This window comes from Apium graveolens, chromosome 1, assembly GCF_009905375.1.
Source record: "Apium graveolens cultivar Ventura chromosome 1, ASM990537v1, whole genome shotgun sequence".
Classification (NCBI taxonomy): Eukaryota; Viridiplantae; Streptophyta; class Magnoliopsida; order Apiales; family Apiaceae; genus Apium; species Apium graveolens.
Genome location: NC_133647.1, coordinates 127555498 through 127570119, shown reverse-complemented (window position 1 = coordinate 127570119; position 14622 = coordinate 127555498).

Here is a 14622-nt window from a genome sequence, read left to right as displayed (position 1 = left end):
AATATTTCCGTAAAATTTAAAATCACCTGCGACAATTAATTCAGATTTCCAAAGGAGAGGGTATCATAAATAATATTTGAAAACCGCAAAAACAGATACCTAAAATTTTCCAAATCAATTTTAAAATAATTTTTGGAAGTTAAACAGTCAAAGAAAATATTAACGAAATGAAGAGAAAGTAGAACGGAACAAATCAAATAAATAATATAGACAAGAGGATTTGCACTGAATATAAAGGGGACATAATACGTACCTCGAATATCGCAACTAAAGTAATATCAAAGTCTGCAAATGATCTGCTAAAACCCCAACCCGTGATCTAAAGACAAAATTATAATATAAAATTAATATACATTTTATATATTCATTTATTAATTAATCATTGCCACTACTAAATTATTTATATAATTTTGAACCATGTTACTAACCTCTCGGTGGACATTGCTACACATGACTTAGTACCATTGTTTTTTACATGTTAGTTAACCAATCTACTTAAACATATATACATACTAGAGCAGGCCAAACGAGCGGTTTGGCTTGGCCCGTTCGTAATTCGGCTCGCCAAAATTCGTATAATTCGGCTCGTAAACGAACGAATAATTATTCGGCTCAAATCGTCTAGTCTAACGAACCGAACACGAATATCATTTTGTGAAACCGGAACCGGCCCGGAACCGACCGGCCCGGACCGGTTAATTCGTAACCGAATTGAAAATATGAAAGCAGGTGAACCGCGAATAATTCATTCGGCCCGCGAATTATTCGTTCGTCTGAACAACTACCTGCACGGTTATTCGTTCGTCTGAAAATTCGTTCATTCGGCACGCGTCATTCGCCAACTACCTGCACGGCTGCTCTGCTCTGCTCCATCACCAACGGTCCTCTGCTCCTCTAACGTTCACCTTCAAGCTTCAACGGTCACCTTACTTATAAATATTTCTCTCTCTCTCTCTCTCAATTTCTTCCACTCTTAATCTCTCTCGATCTCTCTCTTTCTTTCACTCTTAATCTCTCTGAATCTTTTTCTTTCACTCTTTCACCTCTTCAACTCCCCGAACTACAGTCGTCAACACTCACACACTTAACTCAACTCACATTCACACACTTAACTCAACTCACATTCACATATTCAACTCACATAATCACAAAAATCCGGCAAGGCAAGACGACGAAATAATCCGGCAGAACTCTAAAAAAATCAGGCAAGGCAAAATTATCCGGCGAAACTTTCAAAAATTCAGGCAGGCATATTAAGAAAATGGAAGAAGGAAGGGGCACACAGTCATCCCAAGGCTCGAGTCAAGCAAATATGATGCGACCCTCTTGACACGAAGCTGGTAAGAATTCTATGAATTTTATGTTTTTTCTTAAATTTTATGTGAACGCTGTTTGATGGTAAATTAGGTAATTGACTTATTAATTAGGGAGAGATTTTGGAAGGTGTATTTGAAAAGATAATAGACAGATGTTGTTGCATGTTGCCACTTGCCTGTTAGTTGACCACTTGGCCTTACACGCGAATATTATATAGTAATATGGAATGCATAAATCTCTAATTTAAGAAACTGCCACATTGAGAATTGAGATCAAGTAAGATTTTTATCAACCTAATTATCAACCTAACTTGTAGTTTGTAGGTGTAGCCTGTAGGCGTAGCCTGTAATTGTTGTGTAGACTTGTAGACTTTTAGTAAAATTTTTGCCATGCCCCTGTACAATTTTATGTTTGAATACTTTATATTAATTATATTCGAATTTTTTTTATTTATATGCGGAACTTGTTTGTTATTTATGTGCGAGTTTCAAAATTATTTAATTATGAAATTGAGTTGAATTTATTTATATTAATTATGAAATTTGCAGGCACCTCTTGTACTTCGAGACAATCCTCGCATGTTTGGAATTATTTTTCGAGACAAGCAGTGCCGGAAGAACCCAACAGATTTAAATGTTTTTGTTTGCTTTGTATTCAAAGTGGCCGAAATCAATCACCTTTTCTTCACTCTAAAGGAGCCGGTACCGGTACACTTGATCGGCACTTGAGAACTCAACATGGAATTACGAAACAAAGTCACGAAAGTGGAGAGGCGCGCGGAGAATCACCGCAACAAACACAAATTGGTGGTTTCGTAACATCGTCTCCCGGTGGAGGTATGCCTTTCCACTATAGTAGAGATAAAATGATTGAATCTTTTGCTACTTATGTTACACTAGACGAGTTACCTTTTTCTCACGGTGAGAGTCCGAATTTAGAACAAATGATGAAAGAATCAATAAACCCGGCATTTAAAAGAATTCCTAGGAACACGCTTAAACGTCACACACAAAAACAATATTATAGTCAACGAGCACAATTAATTGAATTTTTTCGTGATTATAATGGCATGGTTTCTTTAACTAGTGATTGTTGGAGTTCGAGTTGCGGTGAACCATTTATTTGTGTTACTGTTCATTGGATTGATTCAGATTATTTTTTACAAAAACGAATAATTGCCTTTGATGTTATGGACGAGTCACACACGGGTTATAACATAAAGACGCGAATAGTCGATACTATTAACGAATTTAATTTGCAACACAAGGTATTTACTATTTCTTTAGATAATGCTTCGGCAAATGATAAAGCTATTTACTATATTGCACAAGATATTCCTACTACTTTAGATGGTATTTTCTTGCATGTTAGATGTTGTGCACACATAATCAACTTATCGGCTCAAAAGGGTATTCAACAAATAACCGAATTTTTAGCACCTATTAGAAAAATAATTAAGTATTTACGTATAGCACACACTTTAAAGAGACAGTATAAAAAATTGTGTTGAGAAAATGGATTAATACCCAAAAAATGGGGAATTGATTATCCCACGAGATGGAGTTCGACTTATAAATTAATATGCGAGGCAATTAAATATAAGGTAGTTATCACCGAGTTATATAATTCCGATCCAAGAAATCAAGTGGAGGGTAGACTTATTACCGAAAATGAATGGGACTTGGCAATTAGGGTATGGGATTTGCTTGACTGTTATGCACGTGGTACTAAGATATTTTCTTACGTTTACGAGTGAAATGTACTTTTTGTTATTATTGAGTGTGTTATTATTGTTACTACTTTAAAAGCATATGAAACCGATCCTTCTTTTGGTGCAATTATTGTTGGCATGAAAAAAAAGTGGATAGAATATTTTACCGAATTTCCTTATATTTATGGTGTTGCATGTCTTCTTGATCCCGGTGTTAGGAAGGAAGGTTTAGAAAATATGTTGGAACATTATTACTCGGTGTTAGGAGTTTCATATAATCACGTGCTTTATGTTACTCAGTGTTTAGATTTATTATTCCGTCTTATAGATCTATATACTCCTAAAACTCAAAATGTTATACCACCTAAGACTAGTAATTCTAGTAGGTTTAATAGTACAATGCTTGGTATCCTAACTAAAAAACAGAATGCTCATATATCCACTGCATCTACATCACCTGTAACTTCATTTAGCATGACTAGAGAGTTTTTTCATATAACTATGAGTTGGATGAGGATTTTTCAATACTAACATGGTGGAAGAATCATGAGAACCAATTTCCGGTATTAGCTAAAATTGCAAGGGATATTTTAGTAGTTCCCGCCTCTACAATTGCTTCCGAGTCCGCTTTTAGTGCCGGTAGAAGAGTGTTGGACGAGAAGAGATCAAGTCTTGCACCGGACATGGTCAAGATATGTGTTTGCAAAAAGGATTGGGATCAAGCGGCAAAGAGACAACAAGGGATGAAAAAAGATGACTCGGACGAAGAAGAAGAGGATACTTGGATGACGATGGACACTTCATCGGAATCGGGCATGTCAGGGAACGATCCACAAGAACAAGAAGAATTTGAATAGTTGATAAAATATTTTTGCCATGTATTTGTAGAATTTGTTAGATTTTGTATTTTATTTAAAATGTAAACACGGTTTGTTCCGTTTTTTTAGAGAGGAGTCCTCTCGAAGCAATTGTAACATTTTTTATAATTAATAAAATTTATAGAGGTACCGTCCTCTTTTCCTTTTGTAACATACTAATTCATTTGTAAAAACTAACTTTATTTTTTAAAACTAACAAATTTAATTTTCAAAACTAACTTTTTAAAAATACGATTAAAAATAAAATTTTACTAATTTAATAATATAATGTTAATCGATGATAATCTTTTTCAATATAAGGAAATGTAAATAAAAAACAAAAAACAAAAAAAAAATAAAATAAAAACAGAAATTCACTGAAACATAAATGCAAAAATATAGTTGAATGTACAAATAAAAATCAAAACATAAAAAAATCTAGTACATTGTACTAAATAAAAAATAAAACATAAATTTTTTTTAATACACGATGCAGGCACGTGGCGCCACACCCACCCCCAACCCAACCCGACACAATTCTATTCGTTATTCGCCATTCATTCGCCTATTCATTCATTCATTTGTTATTCGTTATTCGCCTATTCATTCATTCATTCGTTATTCGCCTGTTCATTCGTTTATTCGTCTGTTCGTCAAATTCGTTCTATTCACGATCCGTTCACGGTTTCATATTCCTTCTAACCGGCCCGACACGGCACGCTCTACTTTACGGGCCGTCCACGATCTACCTAGATAATGAACCGGACCGCCGGAAATTCGGCCCGGCCCGCACGGACCGACCGTTTGGCCGGCTCTAATACATACCAGTCTAATTTCCATGCACGGAGTAATAAAATAATGAACTAACTAATCACTACACTACAAAATGAATAACCCCCATCCCATGTACCATCATGATCAACAAAAAACTTAAAATTACTTTAATTACTTTAATAATTACCTAGCACAAGTCGAACAAAGAAGAAAAAAAACAAAATAAGAAACAAATATTTAACTAAATTACCTCTGTTTGTAAGACACGTACATTCACTGTATTAAGGTCATAAATTATGTAAAACAAATTTTCATAGCTTTAAATACTTAAAAAATATATATATAATTTAAATATACTATGAATTAATTATAAAATTTGTCACAAGTTAAACAACTCCTTTAATACTATAAAATAAAATTAGACTCAATCCTTACACACTTAAAAACTCAACAAAACAAATAGTTATTTATATATTTTGTTTGTTCTAACTTAATATAAAATAAATTATATACCATTAATTGAAAAAGTAGCATCAAAATATTATTGATTTCGAGAACATACAAAACCTATCATGCAAATATTACAACAATTTTTATACTTTAAAACTCACGTACAAGATCATCAAATATGCTATTAAAATATTAACATTAATGTGTAGTTATAAATTAATAACACATGTTTTCCATATAATATTAAAACATAATCTGTAAAGTACAAACACTCCTGCCAATTGTGTGTGTTGGTGTGTTCTCTATCAACAAAACCAAATCACATGAGAACAACACTTTATTATACTACTAATTGTAATAACAGTTATGGGGCAGTAAAGCATTACCTTGTTTGATGGACACAAACAGAGAATTACTACAAAGACGGCTACTTACTTTGTTTTCCTCTTGCTCTCGCCAGCACCGGCTGCTCTAGGTCATTATTATTTTTTTTTTCTTCTAAATTTTCCTTTTACTCCCTTACTTAACAATACCCATGTGTTAATATATATATATATATATATATATATATATATATATATATATATTTTACAAAACGGTATCCTTCCACCATTAGAATTAAAATTTTAATATTTAACTAAAAATTATTAACACTCCCTTTCCTTTTCTAATTTGATCTCTAATCCAAAATATATTATTATTATTATTATTTAAAAAAATTAAATTCATGAATATTACAATGCAGTACTTTATAAACAAAAAATAAAAAACGTTTGGGTGCTTTGCTTCATTTCTTCATTATATCTTATGCTAGTTATGTTACCAAATAGGATAAATTAAATTTAGTGAGACAAAACATATATCCATCCGATAGTTTATATGTGTGAACCCCGTGCTCTTTATAATATATAAGAGTAAGGTTGCATGTATCGGGATCTTATCTTTAGAACTGTAAATGTAAAAGCCTTCTGCTACTAGGTACGGTTATGACCTTGTAAGCATAATCATTGAGTTAGATTCATGTTCACTTTTATCATGTTTCAAATTTAATTAAGGTAGTTTACATCCCTGAATGGGAACCTACAGTTGCAGGTTCTGTTATTAGATTTTAGGTATAAATCTACATAAGCTTTCTTGAAGTTAATGTTATATAGCATATTTTCGACTTTTAATTCAAATCTTATCATATGATTATCACTCCGTTTCTATTTTAAAAACCAATTAGATGAATTATATAATCTCCCATCAATTTGTTACCTTTGGAATAGTCTTTGGTTTCTTTGTTATGCATCTTCACCATAGCATATTGATTAAAATCCAAACACTCGCCATCTGACTTTTGATTAAAGTTTGCAACTTCAGAATTATGCACCATATTGATGGGTATATAAAACCACTACTTATGTCATTTTATTGACAAAACTATTTTTTATTTTGTTTTCTTGGTTTTCAGCTCATGTAGTAGAGTTGATGCCTTGCTCAGGGGAAAACTTATATTACCAACTATCAACCAGTGTTAAAACCACCAGAAGGCAACACAACATTCCTTGATGGAAGAACCAGGTGTGTTGTGCGACTTGGGGGCCTCTCAAGGAGATATGCAGGATGCATTAGACGCTTGCAGAATGGAAAAGACTGATTGTGAAGCAATAAAAGTTGCAAGTGCATGATTAAATTTTGGTAATATTCTTTGGAAACTAAGGCATATAGAGAATGATATTTGGGAGGTACTTTAGAACTTTTTCAAGGATTTTTAGCTTTCTTGTTGGTCTACGAATTAAATATATTTTAGTGTGTGCAGTTTCCTTTCACATTTATTCACTTTCATAGTTTGTATTGTGCGAAAAAAGGTACGTATACACTATTACTCTGTGGTAGAGATTCGTGGACATTTGATACATATAGAAAGTATCACACATGAAGCTCATAGTCATCGATATTTTCTTGTATAAAAAAATGGAGAGAACTTGGACAAATTACGGTGTAGAGTTAGGTTGACAGCTAACCACATTTTTGTTTCATACGGGTCTTTGTGGAACTTATCTAGATGCGATGGTATTAGGTGATTCATGACTTTTTTTTCCTTCATTTTTTTATTTTCTTCATTTCTATTATCTACAAGAATCCAATAATTTTTGCTTGGGGTAGTAAATTATACTATAGCTACTATATATCAATCACAACTAATCCTTTTTCGTAATATTTTGTTCATTAACTTACTTCCACATGTTGAACAAAATTTTCTGCTCTAGAGCAGGAAAATAGGGCAGACAAGCTCAATTATTTATATAAATTCAACCTTCAAACAATTAGAGAAATTTTACGATGGTATCACTTCCATAGTATCTTGTTATTCAATGTAGTGATGATCCCCTATAAATTCTAAAAGAAAGTTAGCATCCATAAGAGGTTGATACACTGTGCAATTTAGAAATTCCACCAAATTTAATGCTCTAGAGCAGGAAAATAGAGCAGACAAGCTTAAATATTTTATATAAATGCACCCTTCAAGCAATTAGAGAAATTTTACGATGATACCATCTCTATAGTATCTTGTGATTCAATGTAGTGATGATCCCCTTATAAGAGAAAGTTAGCATCCACAAAAGGTTGATACACTGTGCAATTTAGAAATTCATGTATGTTTCAATACAATGTTAGTATTTATGCAATATTGTGCAAAAGTATTGAGGATCCGCTGAAATAATTAACTGACATATCTTCGTCATCCTTGTGAGGAGCCTATCATGTTATAGAACCGGATTTGTATGTACTCAATTTCCTTAATTATATTGAGCACTAAAATTTATGATTCTACGATATAATCAAGCTAATAAGGAAAAAATAATCCTTAAAGTTCTTTTGATTCTATTATAGAGCGAAATTAATAAAATATTATTTATTTTTATTCATTATAAACTACCAAATTAAAGAAATTCATATACAATCTTTAGTTTTACTGTATAACCTGATTTGTATTTAGTCATTTCCCTTATGAGGAGTGTGCATCATAACTTCTGATTCCACAATAGTTTAATTGAATATCAATAGTCATCCAAGTGAAAGCTCTGTCTTGTCGTGTCATTGTTCACCAATATAATTTCTACACATCCTTTATATGTACTCCCTCCGTCCCTCCCAAATATTTATATTTGGGTTGGGCAGGGAGTTTAAGAAAAATGATAAAGTAGTGGAGGAAAGTTAAAAAAATGAGAAAAATAGTGGGACCAATTAATATTATATGTATAAAGTGGGTATAGTGGAGAGAAATAGTGGGTGTAGTTATTTTAAAAATTATAAAAACTTTACTATTTTTGAAAAATTTTGAAATGTAAACAATTGGAAGGGACATCCAAAAAGAAAAGTGTAAACAAATGAGAGAGATAGAGGGAGTAGCATTTAAGAGGGATGTATGCATTTGGAATAAGCTGCTCTGCAGCCTACTAGGGAAATCAAGCTTGTAAGCCTCTTTGACATTGTACTTGTCTGCAAGCCATATTGGCACATCAGGATTAATGAATGAAATCCTGTTTAGTGTAGCTCTTAATTTCCCATCTATCATCTGTAGCGACATACTCTTTAAGATGTGTACATCAGTCACTTTGATGGAATCACAATGGAAAGAACACTGCTGGTTTGGACGAGCTCCATTTGGTGAAACATCTTTCCTGGCAATAGAAAATTCAGATTATTGGTAACACATTACCAAAGTAGACGGTAAAGTAATATCAATTACAATATTCTTGAAGTATTATGGCAGGGCATATGGGAACTATTTAAAGTCTTTGTCATAACTATTACCAAAAATTTTACTTTTATGTTCTTAAATCAAATTAGCAGAATTCAATGGATGGGCTTTTTATAAGAAAAAATCATTTGGCAAATCTCAGTTCAGAGAATTTACTGTGATGGAGGCAAGATGTTGATTTAAACATGACAATATATATGGTCTTAAAGATATTAATCAGAATTACATAGGTTCAGTAATCAATAGTAAACGGTTAGCAAACCTGATCAATAATGCTTGGTTCAACCTAAATGATTTGTCCAAAGCCTCATGTGGAGGATCAGGGAGAGGACCAGCTGCCTTCTGTTTATATTTTGAGTAGTGCAACCATCTTGCCAAAAAGTATGACGCATATTTACACCAGGCCTATCAAACCAAGCAAAATAAGACAAATACAAACATCCTTCTCTCAAATGCCAAAACACAAACTCGTAAGTCGGATTCTTTAACTTACCAAGTCATTAGGAGATTTTGTTCAATCTATTTTTAACATTCAAGGTGACATCATAGTTAGTAGTAACATTAATAACAGGACCAGGAACTTCTCATTAACTACTATAACTTTTAACTGTGCAGCTCAAATAATTATTTTAATACAAATATACACACAAAGAATGAGATACAACAAGGTATCAATGTCATTATCAAATTAAAAGAGGACATTTAGACTCATTGGTTATAGCTAGAAGTACTTTAAAAGTAACTATTTCCAAATGCACACACATTTTCACTAGGATGAAACAAAACATGCTTTTAGGGTAAACATATAAGCAGACCGACTTAAACTTTATAAACATATATCATCTATGGACAAGTAAACATACTTCAAGAATATCAAGATTATAATTAACCTAAAAACATCAAGAACATTAAAAATAGACCAGTCTTGGTAAGGTAGTCAGGACATCGCAAAGATAACTGATAATTAGTGCTAAGTTGAGAGAAAAAATAAGAGATATATGTGTTGTTTGACCTGCTCGTAAACATAAGCACCTTTTGATTTTTTTTAATAGAACCAAATTAATATTTAGGTCGGTTCTTTAATTGTACTCCAACAAAATTTATGATTATATTATAGACGCTTAATACACTTTCTATTTTTATGAATTTTTATCCATCCTTAACAGAATAATCTCATTATTTGGTTTGTATTTTTTATTCTTTTGTAGAATCAACTATTATTTATTATAATTTTTAGAAGGTAGTAACTGAAAAACACAACACAACTTTTGACTCTGTTGTTGTACTAAACCGATAAAAACACAAATTTTTATTCTACCATAGAATCAGGTTAGTACTTATTCATTTACAAATACGGCATTATTTTTCTCGAGGAACAAGGCACAATTTAACAAAATATATTGGATTTAAAAACAGATTCATCAGCCAAGAAAAGTGACCTAAAGAAATTTAAAGTACTACAAAGTTACAATCAGTAGACAACTTGATATAATCATAAAAACGGTAACATATGTTTCGGATAAAAAAATTAATTGACACCCCCTGATTATATAATACTTTTAAAGAGGTTTTCCTCACCTGCTAGAAAGGGATTAAAGTATTTTACATTGTATTCTTCAACCATCAGCTTAGTTATTGTTTTACCCAACAGTCGTTTCACAGCACAATCATATAAAACAAAATTAAAAGCTTATGTGTCATCTTCAGCAAGAACAACGATCTTGAACCTGCAAATGAGATATATGAATTGTTGGTGATTGTTTAGTTATACAGTTATTTGTTCATATATATATTTAATGTTACATATTTATATTGATAAGAGTAGAGACTGAATTTGTTTCTAGATAACCTCTTTTGTGGTACTGGATAATTCTTCTAGCATCTGGCACATCGATACTTTCCTTCGAACTTTATAACTTATTCGTGACAATCATTCTTGTTACAGCTACCATACCACCAGTTGTCACTTTCTTCAACGGATTTAACCTTTACTTTGCACATTAAACTCATCTACATATTTCATTAACATGTTTTAATTTATTACATTCACAAAAAACTCTACTTCGTATGTATGCATGCAGTATTAATCAAATACAGAATGTATTATATGTGAACTTACACATTGATCTTAAATTTGCAGCATATAGATAAAAAATACCTTCAGAAAATCAGTAGAAGTTTTCTCACTTAACTCCTTTAGTGTAACCGTTTCAATGACAGACACCACCTCCTTAACATATGTCGTAGTTGGAGAAGAAGTTGTATTGTCAAAAGGTACATAACCTTCTTCGCGAAGCCTGATGCAAATATGGATAAATAATTTTAAACTCTTCAAAAAATAAATAACTAATCATCTAAGATATATAGATGAAATATAGTTGATGAAAATGAGTGTACCTCTGTCTCATAGCAAAACAAAATCATGATCCAAATTGATGTATATCTTAGACGCGAGTAGTGTGCTAATCTGAACAGAACCTGTATACACATATGAAATTAAATCATGTTAAGTACATGTTAATAACCTCACACTTTACTACTTTAATATTGAATTTTATAGGACTTACTCTTCCAAATCTTAAGCTTTGTACTTGACACTATAACAATTATAGGCTCCTCCTCACCATCTTTAAATCCTGCCTTAACCTCTTTAACACGTGCATCAGTAGTCACGGCAAGATTACCCCATACAGTGTCCTTATGAGCATCTCTCTATATGTAAGTTCAAGATTATGAAATAATACAATAGCCGAAAAAAATAGAGTTTGATCAACAATAAATATTAGTCAATGAGAGGTCTAGTATAAACCTTCTGTCAGTAATCCTGAACTTGCAAATATCCTTCAGACCATACATAGTTTTGATTTTTCATACATGCTCAAAATCCACTAAAATAGCAATGACACCTACATACCAAGACCAATTATATATGATGGATTAATTAGTGTATAAAATGAAATAATTTGCGAGACTAATATAAGAACTTAATTTGTTCGACTTATTGATACGTAAGTACTTGAAAAATAGTTTAACCTGTTGAATAATCGGGAGAACAGTTTTCTCATATGCGTTTACGACAGCAAACAAATCGCTCAAATCGACAAATTCAAACTTGTGCATGGCTATCATGAAGTCGTCTTCAACTCTTTCAACATTAGTCGATGGCGAGAAGTTGATGCAAAATTTAGAGCTCACTGGTCTAAGAGAGCCCAAAGCTTCTTTTGTGTAAAAATTAGAAAAAACAAAGACTCCACCTTCTACTATTTTGTCAGCATGATATTTTCGGTTATCAGCATAAACAAAAACATGAACATGACAGTCCTGATCATACAATAAAATAGACAAAATAATGTTTTATAAATCAGTAAATATGAGTCTAATTAATTGGAAAACGTAAGAAAGTAAATTATAAATTTAGAGGCTTACATCGTCATCCAATAAAATTAAATTGTATCCTTTCATTGTTTCAATCCCATTGTCTACGATAGAAACAGAAGGCCACATTCTAGTAACTCTAGCCTTTATCTTCCACGTGGTTCTAGAAGCGTCAATAGAAGAGAGCTGATCAAACGTTGTGGATAGTTATCTGTATCATAAAATAGAAATATTAAGTACAATAGCAAGATAGAAGAAAAGGACGGTGGGATGTAGTTGTTTACCTATATGAAGTCAATTTGTATGCTGTAGAAACCAAATATGGTCTGCCAAAAAAGAAGAAGCAGTTTATAGAAGAAAGTGATGGACGAAAAAGTAGGAGCAAATATCTCTAAGCATAAAATTAGGAGGAGTAATCAGTTTATGTTTGTTACAAATCATAAGATATGACAGATAAACTGATTTATTGTAAAGTTATTTTAATGATATATATAACATACTTATATCAATCTAGAGACATAAAATTAGGAGGCAAATTATTTTTTATGATTTCTGTATAAAATAAAAAGATATAACATGATTTACAAATATAAAAAGCAACAATATTAATATAGTGCACTACTGTATTACTAAAAATACCATATAAATATTCAACTCACGTATACATTATTGATTTAATCAATAGTGCAAAGAAAAATTCATCAAATTATATTTAAAAATCGTAGTTGTATCGTTTACATGTATTCATATTATAAAAAACTAAAGTTATATTATAAAAACCTAAAGTTATATAAGACAATTATGTTTGGTGCTTTATTTAAATATATTATAAATTATCACCTCTACATGAATTTTTTCGTATATACTACTTTGTAGGTAATTGACAGGCATCTAAAACTGAATTATCTTTTCAATATTTCAGAATTAGTAGAAGATTTATCATTAATAATATAAATATTATAATTGGGCAAGACAAAAAATAGGCTTTCGTTAAAATAACATTAATGTTAAGTAAATTGTTACATATGGATTTATTGTCTTTGTAAATTAATTCCAAGCATGCATCCTGAATGGTTGTTAAAGAAAAACTGTCATAGAAAGGCAAACTTGTTGACAATAAAATTATTTATTTATTTTAGATTCAAAAGGCCATCTTGTAAAGATTGGTTCGATCTCTATACTCTCGCAAAAGATTGGTTTGTCTCTAAAATTATTGTTGTACACCTAGCAATTGGATATTTTTGCTTTATAATTCACCAACATTATTGTCGTGTTAATACAATTTTCATATGGAGATATATTTATCATTGCTGCTATATAGGATTTTCAATAATCGCACAAATGTTGATATTTAAATGGGAGACATATTAAAATTAATGACAAATTAAAGTTAAGAGGACACAAAAAACCATATAAAAAACATTGAAAGCTAACAATGACAATAAGTTCACGAATAGAATTTAATATTCGTTCCAAATTCGAAGACTGGATGTCCTAACATTGAAAGATTTTTTGCAATTAAATAATAAAACAGATGAAATATTGTCTTATTGATGAATAGAATAGTAAATTCCAGCAGCCATATCTTCTTCGAGATATTTCGTCATCAAGGTGCGTGGGCAGCAAGGTAAGCCATATCCTCCAACCTACACGATATTCTTAAATAATTCTTTTAAAAAAATCATTGATAAAATATCTGAGTTGCCTTATTGTCTTGCTTAACCACATTAAGTATCGTTCAAAGTTTAATGTACCTATGTTGCATGAGGAAAACTTGTGGATCATCAAAGTTGATATAAATCTTGGTAGACGGCAGATTACCAATTACATATGTATCTAAAATATTCCAAATCATAGTTAACTCATGAATATAATAATGCATGTGAACTTTTCAAAACATTAAAAATAGGTATGGAATGCAATAATTTACTTCGAAATACTGAGACTCTGGTTGATGTCAGTATAACAATAACAGGATTCTCCAACTGAGTTTCATACAATACTTCATAACGATAGGCAGTGCCTATTCATGTGAATTGTGTAAAGTATAAGGAGTTATAACATTGAATATAAGCAACTAAGACACACTGAAGTAAATCACACTTACCGTCCGTCACTAATATTGAAGCACATAAGATCCCTTGAACCATGTCGGGTCTGCACAGTCCTCATGGCTTCCAGATTCTCAACAACTCCAACAACATTTGTTAATTTAGACATTTAGCCATAAGTTCAATACATAATATACTACCAGTTGGTCTTGCTAAATCTTATAAGTTACCTGTAGAGTACACATGATGGTTTTCAGATCCATAAAAATAGAAAGAATCGCGAAGCTCGTTCAATTGTGTGATATGAAATTTATGCCTCGGGATGAAGAGATCATTGTT